Source organism: Pelobates fuscus, chromosome 2 (assembly GCF_036172605.1).
Source record: "Pelobates fuscus isolate aPelFus1 chromosome 2, aPelFus1.pri, whole genome shotgun sequence".
Taxonomy (NCBI): domain Eukaryota; kingdom Metazoa; phylum Chordata; class Amphibia; order Anura; family Pelobatidae; genus Pelobates; species Pelobates fuscus.
Window position 1 is genome coordinate 374,607,555 of NC_086318.1, and position 16,292 is coordinate 374,623,846.

A 16,292-nucleotide genomic window follows, 5' to 3' on the forward strand; every position below is an offset into this window, starting at 1 on the left:
ATTTTATAAGTGGTAATATGAACATTATTGGAAATATTCAGCAGCTATGCTTCATGTTATAAAGTTATCTAATTATTAAAAATCAAGTGATGTACTACCACATGCAGTATTATTGCTTAAGTGAAAAGTGACATAATGTTCTTTAAATTCATCAATTTTTTTCATTAATATTTAAAAGTTTAATCATCATTACAAGTTACCATATTTTCCTAGATTTTTGAGAATTATGGGGATAAATAGGTTCTATTTTGGATTCAAATCTATTCTTTTGGTTTCCATGGTGACTGCGCCTTCTTTAGCATTATGCAACTAAATAGCTCCAGTGCAAATAAAGCTCATGCCCAAAATGCCACATCTATTATTGTTACCCCAACATGAGAGACGTGCAGGATTGTCATAATCCCTCCCATCAAATCTCACAATCAAATTTCTTAGTATTAGTTCTAAAATCCAAAATTGGACTCCAAGTCCAACAAAGAATTATCTTTTTTGTTCGCACATAAAAAGCATGCATATGCACCTCAGAATTTGACAGTATATTTTGTTTTTGTATTTTTGCATTAGTGAGATGAAAATAATGAGCAACATAAATTACTACTCTCTAATATTTGTTGTTGTTGTTTTTAAAGGGTTGCTCCAGGCACCATTACTGTTACTGGGGTGTCATTAGCTAGCCACGGAACAAGAGTTCCATCCTGACTAACGTCTACTCCAGGCCATGAACTGAGGCAAGCAGGCGAGGTCACGAGATCTCCCCGGCTGGTCCATGCAAGACCCGCGCTATCTGAGCGCCGGCCCTGCAGTATTCCATGAGGGGCAGGTGGGGAGATCAAAGATCTCCCTCACCGGCCCACTTGCACAGACATTTTGGCCGCTGGCGTGGCAGGGAGATAGGAGAGGACCCGGAGTGTTGCCATGGCATGAGTGTGTATAAGGGATCTAGTGTGTGTAGGGCAGGGGTGTCCAAACTTTTTTCAAAGAGGGACAGATTTGATGAAGTGAACATGCGTGAGGGCCAACCATTTTGCCTGACATTCTTTGAACCATTAAAACTGAATGCAAATTAACTATTTTATGCAAAGTTTATTGCAAACGGCATAATTTTCATTTAATCTCTTTATTCTGTCTTGTAGCGGATTGGTACCGGGCTGTCCCACGACATGTATGAGAATAAGTGTATTTGGTCATATGGCTGGTTTAATGTGTATGTACATGTATAGAAAGCATGGTATCCGGGTATAATGACAGTTAAATGTATGTAAAGAATTGTATTCCTCTAGTTGTTCGGTAGAATCATTCAAATAAAACAAGGGAATGAAACTACCGAACAACCAGACCACCCAGGAATGAGTGTGCCTCCAATTACCGTTTGCAACAATGTTGCAAACAGGTAATTGGCAATCAGTGCAGTGTGGTCTTTGTCCTCTGGGTGGCCGCCATTCGGGAAACAAACACGTGGCGGCGGCCATCTTAAACTACCGAACAGCGGTGTTTTGCCGTCGAGTGTCTGGAACTAAAATCGGACACTTGACTAGGCAAACACCGCTGAGACCTCCATACTTCCAGAAATTCGTATGGAAACTACCGAATGACCCGCCGTTCGGTAGAAAGAGCCCCATAAACAAGGGAATTCATTCAAACCCTCTCCAGGCTCTATAACACAGGCAATTCGCCTGTTTTCATTCCCTTGTTTGTGACCGACCGCAGGGCCAAAATGCATGGAACTGTTTTCGGATACTTTACCCATGCGGTCGGTCAAATCTTTGGAACCCCATATCTCACGAACCATTCATCCGAATGGGCTAATTTTTAAGTATGTTGGTCCCCCAGAATAGAGCTATCTGGGGATGTTGGATTTGTGGATGTACCCCAAGTATTTAGGGTACATCCAAAACTCGGGGAAAACTGTGTACACAATAAGGGGATTATGATGCTAGAGGAGGGGAGGAGATCTGTGGGAGGTTACTACTTAGAGATTGGATAATGTCTTAAGTGATAGAACCTCCTCCCTTGCATGGGAGAGGGCTTTATAAGGAACTGTGGAATAAAGCTTGCTAGTCTACTCCTGAAACTGTGTGTCGTCCAGTTATTGGGATTGCGATGGGGATACTGCTGTATTACTTTACCTGCTGGAAACCTTGCCTATGGACTTAACATCACCTTGTTCCTGAGCCTCACTGGAATCTCTAGTGGAGAATAGCTGTGCAAGATCGGCTCTCCGCTACATTGGTTGGCAGCGCTGGGATCCAAACTCACAGAGGAACAAGCGTAAATGGAGTACGGATGGAGATTGATTTTTCTGCGCTAAAACGCTCCACGCTAAAGGACCTCCTAGAGGCAAGGGGTATACAAGCCAGCAATAAGAAGAAAGCAGTACTTGTTACAGAACTCATGGCAGAGTACAGAATGGAGGGCGATTCAGTTCCGGCACAGAGGGAGCCGGGAGGAACACCACAAGGATCGGAATTCCAGAGGCAGGTTCAGTTCAGGCTATCCTTTTATGGGGAAAACCCCCCAACAGAAATTGTTACCAGGACAATGGCCGAGGTACAAGAATTCATCCTAAGGACACAGGCACCAGAACAAAGCTCTGCAATTAATGTGCCACAGGAAGGTAAGCCTAAAATACCATACCAGGCTTTTAAAACATATGTGGAGGCAGAGGAAGATATAGACGCTTTCCTGCAAGACTTTGAAAGACTGTGTGCACTGCATAAAATTAACGCAGAGGACTGGGTACCTATTTTGGCCGGAAGGTTAACCGGGAGGGCAGCAGAGGCATATCGGACTGTACCTAATGACGAAATAAGGAATTACAGTAAAGTGAAAGAAATTATACTCGCCAGGTATGCTATAACACCCGAGGCATACCGGCGGAGGTTCCGGGATCTAAAGAAAACAGAGAAGGACTCGCACGCAGAGTGGGCATGCCGATTACAGGGGGCAGCGCTCGGGTGGGTGCAAGCTAGCAAGGCACGTTCTATGGAGGATGTAATACAAATGTTGCTGATGGAGCAGTTCTATGAGGGAGTAACCAATGAGGTCCAGGAATGGGTAAGGGACAGAAACCCTACTTCCCTTACCGAGGCGGCTAGGAAAGCGGATGACTACCTGGATGCACGCAGGTCACAAAAACCTGCAGCTCCAAAAGCAACCTTTAAAACATTCGGGGGAAACAACTACACCCCAGCTCCACCGAGACCGCTACCACCACCTCCACCACCCGCTGCACAGCCCCGGTTCCGACAACCCACCGCTGGCCCCTGTCATCACTGCCAGAAGTGGGGACATTATAAAAGGGAATGCCCACAGCTACGGGACCATTCCACCTGGATTCGTCCAGGCCCACCTCCACCCAGGGCGGCCGCAGCCCACCACTACCAGGACCTAGTCACCACCCCATATGGTTCCGCAGTCCCCATTACTACTGTGGAACAATGGGAGGTACTGCACGAGGCAGATCCGGTCCAGGCCAATGTGGATAATCTACGGCACCATCGACAGACGGTATATCTGAATGGTACAGCAGTCCGGGGATTACGAGATTCGGGAGCCACCATCACTTTGGTACAGAGCCACCTGATTTCAGATCAGGCAAAACTGAACAAAACTGTTGCCGTCCGGGTAGCTGGGGGAGCAGTGTACCGGCTACCTACAGCAAGGGTACATTTACATTGGGGAGCGGGGGCAGGGGAAGTGGAGGTGGGGTTGATGCCACATTTACCGGCGGAGGTTTTATTGGGGAACGATCTGGGGAGGCTCACTTCTGCTTTTGAGCCCCAGTCACCCACCACAGGAGAGGTCAACCCTGTAGTCACCCGACAACAGGCCCGCACCCAGGACCACAACACACTGCCGGAGGTCCAGGTAAGCAACCCTACCCCCCCTCTAGAATGTGTCCCCTGGGCTCCACCTAATGAATTTGTAGCTGAAGTCGCAACAGACCCCACGCTTCAGGTGTATAGGGACAAGGTTGGCACGGGTTCCCCCGGGGCGGAGGGAGAGAAGTTTATCTGGGATAAACAACTTTTATACAGGGAAACAACCAAACAGATTACGGGGTTAGACCCGATAGCGAGGAGACAATTAGTGGTACCACAGCGGTACCGGGCTGAATTACTCCGGATAGCGCATTATATTCCGCTATCCGGACATCTAGGGGTTAGTCGCACCAGGTACAGACTAACCCAGAGTTTCTTCTGGCCAGGGATTAGCCAGGAAGTACGCAGATATTGCACGACTTGCGATACCTGCCAGAGAGTGGGAAAAAGGGGGGATCGCAGGAAGGCTAAACTTCACCCCTTACCCATAATAGAGGAACCTTTTAGCCGAATAGCGGTGGATCTGATAGGCCCTCTCAATAAAGTTAGCCCGTCAGGAAAACTGTATATTTTAACGGTCGTAGATTATGCCACCAGGTATCCAGAAGCAGTGGCTCTGACCAACATCCACGCTGAGACGGTCGCGGATGCCCTCATGCGGATATTCTCCCGGATGGGATTACCCAGGGAGATTATCTCGGATCAGGGTACCCAGTTTACCGCAGAATTCACCCAACACCTCTGGAGGATCTGTGGCATTAAGCCTATTATCAGCGCCCCTTACCACCCCCAGACGAACGGGCTCTGCGAACGATTCAATGGTACCTTGAAGCAGATGCTCCGAACCTTCGCAGAGACCCACAAGGACTGGGAACGATTCCTGCCGCACCTCCTATTTGCATACCGGGAGGTGCCGCAGGAATCCACAGGGTTCTCCCCGTTTGAATTATTGTTTGGAAGGAGGGTCCGAGGCCCATTGGATCTTATTAGAGAGCATTGGGAGGGAGACCGGAGCACAGATGGCACTCCCATCCTACCATATGTGTTGGCCTTTCGGGACCGCCTAGAAGCGTTGACCAAGACGGTACGGGAAAACCTTCAGGAGGCCCAGACCCGCCAGCGTACATGGTATGATCGGGGAGCCAGGGACCGTAGCTTTCAGGTCGGGCAGAAGGTACTAATTTTAAAACCTGTCCGACATGATAAGTTACAGGCCGCCTGGCAGGGCCCATATAAGGTGGTGGAGCAAAGATGCGATACCACCTATATTATCGGCCCCTGCACAGGGACTGGGGGGCGACGCATGCTCCATGTGAACATGCTGAAGCCCTACCACGAGCGTACTGAGGAGGTAACCGCCATCTGTGCCCCTAACACGGAAGAGTTTGACAGCTTACCCCTCCCCGATTTGCTGGGGGATGGGCAGCTGTCCGGAGATTTAGGGGAGGTTACGCTGGGAGATCGGCTGAGCCCACAGGAGCGGATCGAGGTACAGCAACTATTGGAAGAGAAACGCGACACGTTCTCTAATGTACCTGGATACACGCCTCTGGCAATTCACCGGGTCGAGACCCCAGGGCAACTACCCATGCGCCAGACGCCATACCGCATTCCAGAAGCGGTACGGGCAAACATGCGTAAGGAGATCGACGAAATGCTCCAACTGGGGGTGATTGAACCCTCAGACAGTCCTTGGGCATCTCCTGTAGTCCTCGTACCAAAGCGAGACGGTACGACCCGCTTCTGCGTGGACTATAGGAGATTGAACGAGAAGACTGTATCTGACGCCTATCCGATGCCCCGGATAGACGAGTTACTGGACAGAATGGCCAGGGGCCAATACCTCACCACTATTGACTTGTGTAAAGGGTATTGGCAAATCCCCCTGGCCCCAGACGCCATCCCGAAGTCGGCCTTTGTCACCCCATTTGGCTTGTACCAGTTTAAGGTCATGCCATTTGGGATGAAAAACGGCCCAGCCACCTTCCAAAGGATGGTGGATCGACTCCTAGATGGATTCCAGGACTATACATGTGCCTACCTGGACGATATTGCTATTTTTAGCAATACGTGGCAGGAACACTTAGCTCACATCGGAGCTGTACTAGATAGGATAAGGGAAGCAGGTCTGACCTTGAAGCCGGCCAAGTGTAGTATCGGCATGGCTGAGGTACAATACCTGGGACATAGAGTAGGGTGCGGTAAACAAAAACCCGAACCCGCCAAAGTAGAGGCTGTAGCCCAGTGGCCCACCCCTAGGACTAAGACCCAGGTTTTAGCGTTTCTAGGGACAGCAGGGTATTACCGGAAGTTTGTTCCCAATTATAGCGCCCTGGCCAAACCCCTCACTGACCTGACCCGTAAGAACCTTCCCCGCCAAGTAAACTGGACCCCGGAGTGTGAGCAGGCATTCCAACAATTGAAAAATGCACTGATAAATGCCCCTGTCTTGGCAGCTCCCAATCCAACTAAACGTTTTCTTGTTCACACAGACGCTTCTATGTTTGGATTGGGGGCAGTACTGAGTCAAGTCGGGCCGATGGCGGGGAACATCCAGTGGCTTACATCAGTCGCAAACTGTTACCTCGAGAAGTAAGCTACGCCGCCATCGAAAAGGAATGCCTGGCTGTGGTGTGGGCCCTAAAGAAGCTACAACCCTATTTATATGGACAGCCCTTTTCCTTGCTCACGGATCACAACCCGTTAGTCTGGCTGAACCGGGTGGCTGGAGACAACGCCAGGCTGCTGCGCTGGAGTTTGGCGCTACAGCCTTTTGACTTTAATATCCAGTACCGGCCGGGTAAGCAGAATGGAAATGCTGACGGGTTGTCAAGACAAACTGACTTAGAGAAATGATCCGTGAGCCCCCGGACATCCCCAAGCCGATCCGTGTTGGATCAGACTGTGTATGCCGGCTTGTGGGCAAGGGGGAGCAGTGTAGCGGATTGGTACCGGGCTGTCCCACGACATGTATGAGAATAAGTGTATTTGGTCATATGGCTGGTTTAATGTGTATGTACATGTATAGAAAGCATGGTATCCGGGTATAATGACAGTTAAATGTATGTAAAGAATTGTATTCCTCTAGTTGTTCGGTAGAATCATTCAAATAAAACAAGGGAATGAAACTACCGAACAACCAGACCACCCAGGAATGAGTGTGCCTCCAATTACCGTTTGCAACAATGTTGCAAACAGGTAATTGGCAATCAGTGCAGTGTGGTCTTTGTCCTCTGGGTGGCCGCCATTCGGGAAACAAACACGTGGCGGCGGCCATCTTAAACTACCGAACAGCGGTGTTTTGCCGTCGAGTGTCTGGAACTAAAATCGGACACTTGACTAGGCAAACACCGCTGAGACCTCCATACTTCCAGAAATTCGTATGGAAACTACCGAATGACCCGCCGTTCGGTAGAAAGAGCCCCATAAACAAGGGAATTCATTCAAACCCTCTCCAGGCTCTATAACACAGGCAATTCGCCTGTTTTCATTCCCTTGTTTGTGACCGACCGCAGGGCCAAAATGCATGGAACTGTTTTCGGATACTTTACCCATGCGGTCGGTCAAATCTTTGGAACCCCATATCTCACGAACCATTCATCCGAATGGGCTAATTTTTAAGTATGTTGGTCCCCCAGAATAGAGCTATCTGGGGATGTTGGATTTGTGGATGTACCCCAAGTATTTAGGGTACATCCAAAACTCGGGGAAAACTGTGTACACAATAAGGGGATTATGATGCTAGAGGAGGGGAGGAGATCTGTGGGAGGTTACTACTTAGAGATTGGATAATGTCTTAAGTGATAGAACCTCCTCCCTTGCATGGGAGAGGGCTTTATAAGGAACTGTGGAATAAAGCTTGCTAGTCTACTCCTGAAACTGTGTGTCGTCCAGTTATTGGGATTGCGATGGGGATACTGCTGTATTACTTTACCTGCTGGAAACCTTGCCTATGGACTTAACATCACCTTGTTCCTGAGCCTCACTGGAATCTCTAGTGGAGAATAGCTGTGCAAGATCGGCTCTCCGCTACATGTCTCAAATCTCTTTATTCGTCTCTTTATTCCGTCTCTTCTCTCTTTATTCTGTCCCTCTTTGTTCTGTCCCTTCTCTCTTTATTCTGTACCTTCTCTCATTATTCCGTCCCTCTTTATTCTGTTCCTCTTTATTCTGTCCCTTCTCTCTTTATTCTGTCCCTTCTCTTTTTATTCTGTCCCTTCTCTCTTTATTCTGTCCCTCTTTATTCTGTCCCTCTTTATTCTGTCCATTCTCTCTTTATTCTGTCTATTCTCTTTATTCTGTCTATTCTCTTTATTCTGTCCCTTCTATCTATATTCTGTCCCTCTTTATTCTGTACCTTATATCTATATTCTGTCCCTCTTTATTCTGTCCCTTCTCTCTTTGTTCTATCCATCTTTATTCTGTCTCTTTTTATTCTGTCCCTTTTTATTCTGTCCCGATTTATTCTGTCCCTCTTTATTCTGTACCTTTTTATTGTCTCTCTTTATTTTCTCCCTCTTTGTTCTGTCTCTCTTTATTCTGTACCTTTTTATTCAGTCCCTCTTTATTCCGTCCCTCTTTATTCTGTCTCTCTTTATTCTCTCCCTCTTTATTCTGTCTCTTTTTATTCTGTCCCTTTTTATTCTGTCCCGATTTATTCTGTCCCTCTTTATTCTGTACCTTTTTATTGTCTCTCTTTATTTTCTCCCTCTTTGTTCTGTCTCTCGTTATTCTGTACCTTTTTATTCAGCCCCTCTTTATTCCGTCCCTCTTTATTCTGTCTCTCTTTATTCTGTCCCTTTTTATTCTCTCCATTCTCTCTTTCTGTCCCAGCAGGGAGAAGGAACCAAATCCCACGATTGCACGCACCAAATCCTGTGAATCCCGTGACGAATGCTGACTGAGGTCACTGCATGCCCGTCTGCTTTCTTACAATCTCTTGGCCCCCAGTGAATCCCAGAGCGATGCTCAGAACCATGGCGTTCAAAGATCCAGAGATCCCAGGGGTCGTAATCCCTTGGGGATTCACTGGGGGCCACAACAGATAGATTTACCAAATTAACTGTGGGGCCGTATTAAACCGGAATGCGGGCCGCAAATGGCCGCGGGCCGGACTTTGGACATGACTGGTGTAGAGGATACAGAGTGTATATAAGAGATGTAGTGAGTGTCTGGAATTTAGTTTATGTGTAAGTGGTGCAGTGTGTGTATACGGGATTTAGTGTTGATAAGGGATCCAGTGTGTGTAGGGGTTCAGTGCGTGTAAGGCATGCAGTGTGTGAGGGGTGTAGTGTGTGTGTGTGAGAAATGGTAACCATGGCAAAGCGCCGAGCTCATGAGAGGAACACTCAGAACCCTGGGGAGCTGCAGGTTAGTTCCCCTGTATCCTTCTTCCATCGCCTCTCTGCTGCTGATATGAAGTGCCAGTGGACTGGTCAGGGAATTATTTGATATCCCCACTGGCCTTTGAAGGCACACAGCAAAGTCAGTGCTTGGATAGCACCAGTCGTGCTTGGCCGGCAGGGGAGATCCTCTGCAGTAAAGCAGTAGTATATTTTTATATATCATCAATTTTGAAACATTCCAGATCCTTCCATTTTAGTCACTATATCAAATCTGTCTAAACCCCTGTCCCTGGTTCTGACAAACTGGAGGTTTCCAGTAGGTTCCACAGTTGGAAACATCATTCATTTGCAGGGTATTCAGTTCAGTAACTAGATCAAACAAGTTTAGCTCATTGTCCACCTGGTAACCCATTCCAAGCAAACTGGAATGGAAGTTTCCAGTAGTTGGACACATCATGGTTTTTATGGTAGTTTCTGAAAAATTCCACTAGCTCAAACTAGTTGGTAAATTTGTATATATATATGAAGAAGAAGTCCAATATTCTACAAAGGACGAAACGCGTTGGATTTTATTCCCTGTGGACTTTTATTTTTATACTGTTTATTTTATGTATTGTTACCACTATATTACTGCTCCAAGACTCCTACTACGGAACTCTGGATTTCCAAACATCAGGAGGTCCATAATTATTTGGAGATATGCCTCTTTTTTACTACTGAAGTGTAAGTGCGACCAATAAATTTGTTATACTTTTTTACATACGTGCTTCACTATATTCTTATTCTTTATTTACATATCTGGTTGGAAGACTACCGCTCATTTTCGTCAGAGTACCCCTGAGTGGGTGAAAGGCTCGTTTTTCTCATTCGTTTGTGAGTGTACCTATATCACATATATTGAGACCTAATATTTAATATATTTTTTACGCTATGTTAGCTTTTTGATTTATTTATACAGAAACATATACCGGAATATCTACTTAACAGGTTATTCTGTTTTATATTTCACGTATTCTGGGTGGGTTCCACTTTTCTATATATAACCATATTTACTTAGGTGGCTGTGGAGTACACCTGGGATCACTCCCAGTAATACGTTTTCTTATCTTTAGTGTATATACTTTCTTTTGTTTTTGCATATATACAGTGGGACCTCGGTTTACAAACGACTCGGTTAACATAATTTTCGGTTTACAAATGAAAATCCATTGAAAATAATGCCTCAGTTTACAATTTTTTTTTGCATTACAAAGCAAGTTTCCCCAGGATGCATTGCATCTGGAAGGTTTATAGCACAGACCCCTGCATGCTGGAGCCTGTGGGTAGTACGTGGCGTAGAGTGTGGAGGTGTTGGAGTTGATTTTGTATTGAGTTTTGGAGCCATTCTGGAAATTGTTTGCAGTTGTTTTGGGACTTTTTGGTGCATTTCTCAAGCTGTGGAAAGGTAGGGAGCTGAGCTTTGTCGTTTGCATGTCTTTTATTGTGTGTTCTGCATTGTGGGTTAGTTTCCATGCCAGCTCATTTTGACTTTTTTTCTGACGTCCAAAATAGATTATTTGGTTTTCAGTGCATTCCTATGGGAAACCACATTTCGGTTTACAAATTTTTCGCAACAAGAAACGTCCCGGAGAACGCATTAAATTCGTAAAACGAGGTCCCACTGTATATATATATCCAGATAGTAAAATGGGCTCTAGAGGACTTTTTTCGAAGGGGGCTCAGCATGGTTGCAAAGAGGCGGATCGGTCATGACCATGTTGGGGCCCACCCCTCTTGTTAGGCTTTACTCCCTCACAAATGGCGCCAGGTGGCAGAGCTGAGTTTACAAGATGATGAGCTGATTAAGGACAACATGGAATGAGTGACCTCATAAACTCAACGCAGAGTGGAAGTTGAAGAAGAAGAGAAGTATTATTGCTATTATTATTATCATTAAAACAATTTGCCTGGACATCACTGAACTACCTGTGATGTTGTAGACCATGAAAATGAACTAAAGTAATAGCCCTCAATTAACAGGTAACTACTGTACTGATTTAAATTAATATTTGGCAGTTTTTTTATACCACAGACAGAGACTATACTTATTTTTTAAACTCACATTGTACATAGTCACAAATTAATACGATAATGGGCAAGTGCTGTTCAACAAACCAAAAAAACTACAATATAAGAAATCTCATGGTCAGACAATAATTTGGTAATAGTTAAAGGGACACTATAGTCACCTAAACAACTTTAGCTTAATGAAGCAGTTTTGGTGTCTAGAACATGCCCCTGCAGCCTCACTGCTCAATCCTCTGCCATTTAAGAGTTAAATCCCTTTGTTTATGAACCCTAGTAACACCTCCCTGCATGTGACTTGCACAGCCTTCCATAAACACTTCCTGTAAAGAGAGCCTTATTCAGGCTTTCTTTATTGCAAGTTCTGTTTAATTAAGATTTTCTTATCCCCTACTACGTTAATAGCTTGCTAGACCCTGCAAGAGCCCCCTGCATGTGATTCAAGTTCAATTTAGAGATTGAGATACAATTATTTAAGGTAAATTACATCTGTTTGAAAGTGAAACCAGTTTTTTTTTTCATGCAGGCTCTGTCAATCATAGCCAGGGGAGGTGTGGCTAGGGCTGCATAAACAGAAACAAAGTGATATAACAGGATAAAGACAGTGAATTGAGCAATGAAATTGCAGGGGAATGATCTATACACTAAAACTGCTTTATTTAGCTAAGGTAATTTAGGTGACTATAGTATTCCTTTAATCTCTTGCATCAACTTCTGACTCAAATTTAGCTCTACTCTAATACCAGGAGACTAGGCTGGCATAATTATTTGCAAACGTATTATGTGCGTGCTGATAGTATGTCTGGTAGAATATTACATTAATACAGTATAATAAAAGATGGTAGTATCATTCAGATTTGGTTACCTGACTCTGGGAGTACCAATATGGATGAGACTGCTGTAGCTTTTGGCTTCAACTTTCTGGAAGGCATGAAATATCAATTAATTATCACAAAAAAGAACATACTTAATCAATATTGTTATTTAAGAGCTGAGAAACACAATAAGTTGTCATAATTCTTTTTGATGTTGTGTGCAATTTTTTGTGTAGGATGATATGTGGGTCCTAAATTTACTGCCTTATTTTGAGCAAAAATGCATGGGTACTATTCAATATCAGTTCTAACGAAATGCAAATTCTTATACACTGTTTGTATGGGTCTTCTTCAAAACAATAAATGTGTGCATAGCAGATGGTTACAGTTTAGTGAAATTTCAGTAAATTAAAGCTGTCACTAATTATACCTCATAAATCCTTCTGTCCCTCTTTTCGGTCCTAATTTCTTTTCTAGGAGACCCATATTGTTGGTGGGTCTGAGTGTATAACAGAGCTCTTAAGCAATAATGCTCACAGTAATATATCTTTAATTTATAACACACATTTTTAGAATTCATTCTGTTTAAATATGAAGTATTGGTAATTTATATTATTACATTTTAGTTGCATAAATTGTTATTTGTAAGTCCCCTAGAATGTATCTGAACTGCTCCGCCCCAGGCCACGCCCCATCTCACACCAGTAAAATTAAAGTGACAGTCTATGTTCATTTCAAATGTTGGGAGGAGTGCATTATTTCTACTTATTTATTTGAGAATGAATTAGAGTGTCTGAGAAGGCTGGATACTGTAGAAATAAACATGATGGGACACAAATAACCCAGAAAGACATTTTGTTTCCCACAGAGGGTCCATTGTTTCCTACTGCAAAATACATACCTATTCTATGTATGGCTTAGCAGGGGTGAGGGAAAAAAAACCAAACACAAATACAATTTTAGCCTCGTATTTTATGTCTCACATAATTTCTGCATATGAAAAAGTGCAGACACGTGTAGTTGATAATATACCATTTGTGCAATCCATGCATATCTGGGCAGTGTGTACTATCTTAGACAGACCAGTGTAGGTTTTGTACAAGGGACCCTGTATTACTCAGATATATACATATACTCAGATATATGATAGACATTTCTTGAGCTGAAGAGAAATGGCAAACATTTTTCAAATAGTAATCCTTAAAGGGACACTATAGTCACCAGAACAACTATAGCTTATTGAATTTGTTCTGGTGAGTAGAATCATTACTTTTTTGCTGTAAACACAGGGCCGGCGCTACCTGTAAGGCGGACTAGGCAGCCGCCTAGGGCGCCCCTTGGGAAGGGGCGCCGCCAGGAGCGCCGGCCCCCCTAATGCTGCAGCCGCCCGAGCGCTCTGTAGAGAGCCTCAGGCGGCTGCAGCTTTGCCCGGGCTGGTGCGTCCATGAGGGCGCACCGCCCGGGCACAGCATGAGGAGAGGGAGGGGGCTGACAGGAGGGAAGCGCTCAGCGCTCCCTCCTGTCACTCCCTCTCTGTAGCGTGACCGAGCGCAGTATAGTCCGCCGGTACAGGGAGCATCTGTCTCCTGTACTCGGACGGACTAACAGGAAGTGAACACTGGTGTTCACTTCCTGTTAGTCCGCCGGGTACAGGAAACAAAAGCTCCCTGTACCCGCGGACCATGATACAGAGCTCGGCCACGCTACTATAGAGGTAGGGGAGGGTGGGGGGAATAAATAGAGAGGGGGGGGGGGGGGGATAAATAAATGGAGAGGGAGGGGAGGAGGAGAAATCAATGAAGGGGGGGGAGAAATAAATGGACAGGGAAGGGGGAGAAATAAATGGACAGGGAGGGGGAGAAATAAATGGACAGGGAGGGGAGGAGGAGAAATCAATGAAGAGGGAGGGGGGGAGAAATAAATGGACAGGGAGGGGGGAGAAATAAATGGACAGGGAGGGGGGGGAATAAATGGACAGGGAGGGGGGGAAATAAATGGACAGGGAGGGGGGAAATAAATGGAAAGGGGGGGAATAAATGGACAGGGAGGGGGGGAGGACAGGGAGGGGGGAATAAATGGACAGGCAGGGTGGGGGGAATAAATGGACAGACAGGGAGGGGGGAATAAATGGACAGACAGGGAAGGGGGAATAAATGGACAGGGAGGGGGGGGATAAATGGACAGGGGGGGGAAATAAATGGACAGGGAGTGGGGGAAATAAATGGACAGGGAGGGGGTAAATAAATGGACAGGGAGGGGGAGGGAATAAATGGACAGGAGGGGGAGGGAATAAATGGACAGGGAGGGGGGGATAAATGGACGGGGGGGATAAATGGACAGGGAGGGGGGGGGAAATGGACAGGGAGGGTGGGGAATAAATGGACAGGCAGGGTGGGGAATAAATGGACAGGCAGGGTGGGGGGAATAAATTGAAAGGGGGGGATAAATTGACAGGGAGGGGAATTGACGGGATTAGGAGGGGGAATGAGAGTGGGGAGGGGAGAAGAGAGTGACAACGGGGGAGACGAGAGTGACAAGGGAGGGGGAGAAGAGAGGGACACGCAGGGGAGAAGAGAGTGACAAGGGAGGAGGGGGGAAGAGAGGGACAAGAGGGGGGAGAAGAGAGGGACATGGGGGGGAGAAGAGAGGGACAAGGGGGGTTGAGAAGAGAGTGACGAGGGAGGGAGAGGGGGAGAAGAGAGTGACAAGGGAGGGGGGAGAGATTGACATCCATCACACACACACAATGCACCCCTTGCACACAGAAAAACACACAATGCATTACACACACAGACACACACACACAAGCAATTCAACCCTTACACACAATGCATCCCTTACACACACAGAAACACACAATGCATTCCTTACACACACTCAATGCACCCCTTACAGACGCACACACTGCATCCCGTACATGCACAGAAACACTCATTGCAGCCCTTACACATACAAACACAGATTCACACAATGCATTCCTTACACACATATCAGGACATCCCCTACTCCTGTGAACAAACTAATTGGTGGAACATGAAGGTGGACCCTGGGGCCCAGACCTTGAGCTGTGCAAAGGGCCTTAAAAAAAATGGAGCCTTCTTCCTGTTCTCCCAGAACACAAACAGACTCCAGAGAGCCTGTTCTACACCAGACCAGTGGAGCCAGACTGCAGGTAGAGCCCATCACCATCCTCATCTGATTGTAAGTAGGCAATCTAGTATATTATTCGTGGCACTAATCTCTAATTTACCTCACATTAAAGGGACACTTTAGTCCCCAGAACCACTGCAGCTTAATGTAGTGGTTCTGGTGTCTATAGCCTGTCCCTGCAGGCCTTTTAATGTAAACACGGTGGCACTGCAGCACTTGCGTAAGTTAACATGGGGCATTGTGATGTCATATCGGGGGGGGGGATGGGGGGCGGCAAACTTTACTTTTGCCTAGGGCGGCAAAAATCCTTGCACCGGCCCTGTGTAAACACAATCTTTTCAGAGAAAATGCAGTGCTTACATTACAGCCTAGTGATAACTTCACTGGCCACTCCTTCCTGGATGATGGCTGCCTAAAATGCATCCAAACATTCAGTATCTCCTCCCTCTGCATGCAGACACTGAACTTTCCTCATAGAGATTCATTGATTCAATTCATCTCTATACGGAGATGCTGATTGGCCAGGGCTGTGTTTGAATCATGCTGGCTCTGCCCCTGATCTGCCTCCTTGTCAGTCTCAGCCAATCCTATGGGGACTCATTGTGATTGGATCAGGCTACCACTTCTGCTGATGTCTAAAGGAAACAGGGACAAAGTAAGCAGCTGCAGACTTGAATACAAGTAAGATTTTACTATATTTAGGGAGGCATGAGGGAGACAGGGGGGCTAGATGGTGGTTTTAATCCTATAGGGTCAGGAATAAATGTTTGAGTTCCTGACCCTATAGTGCTTCTTTAAAATATAACAATATTTCAGCTTTAAGGCATTTTTGGGGAAGCAGCTTCCCAAATATTGTCAAGATGTTAACATAATAATGCCCACATACATTATATACCTTCCTCACAACATTGGTAGATATAAGATTGCAATGTGATGGGTGGACCATGGGGGTATGTCTATGATGATCATTGATTATAATGAAATGCCCACTGAAGGGGTGTGTCAGTCTGGCTTCAAGCAGAGGCTATCTGCTAAAGCGCTCTTTGCATGGCCTCAGTGTCCTCCACACAGCCCGGGTGCGTCAAATTGGGGATGGT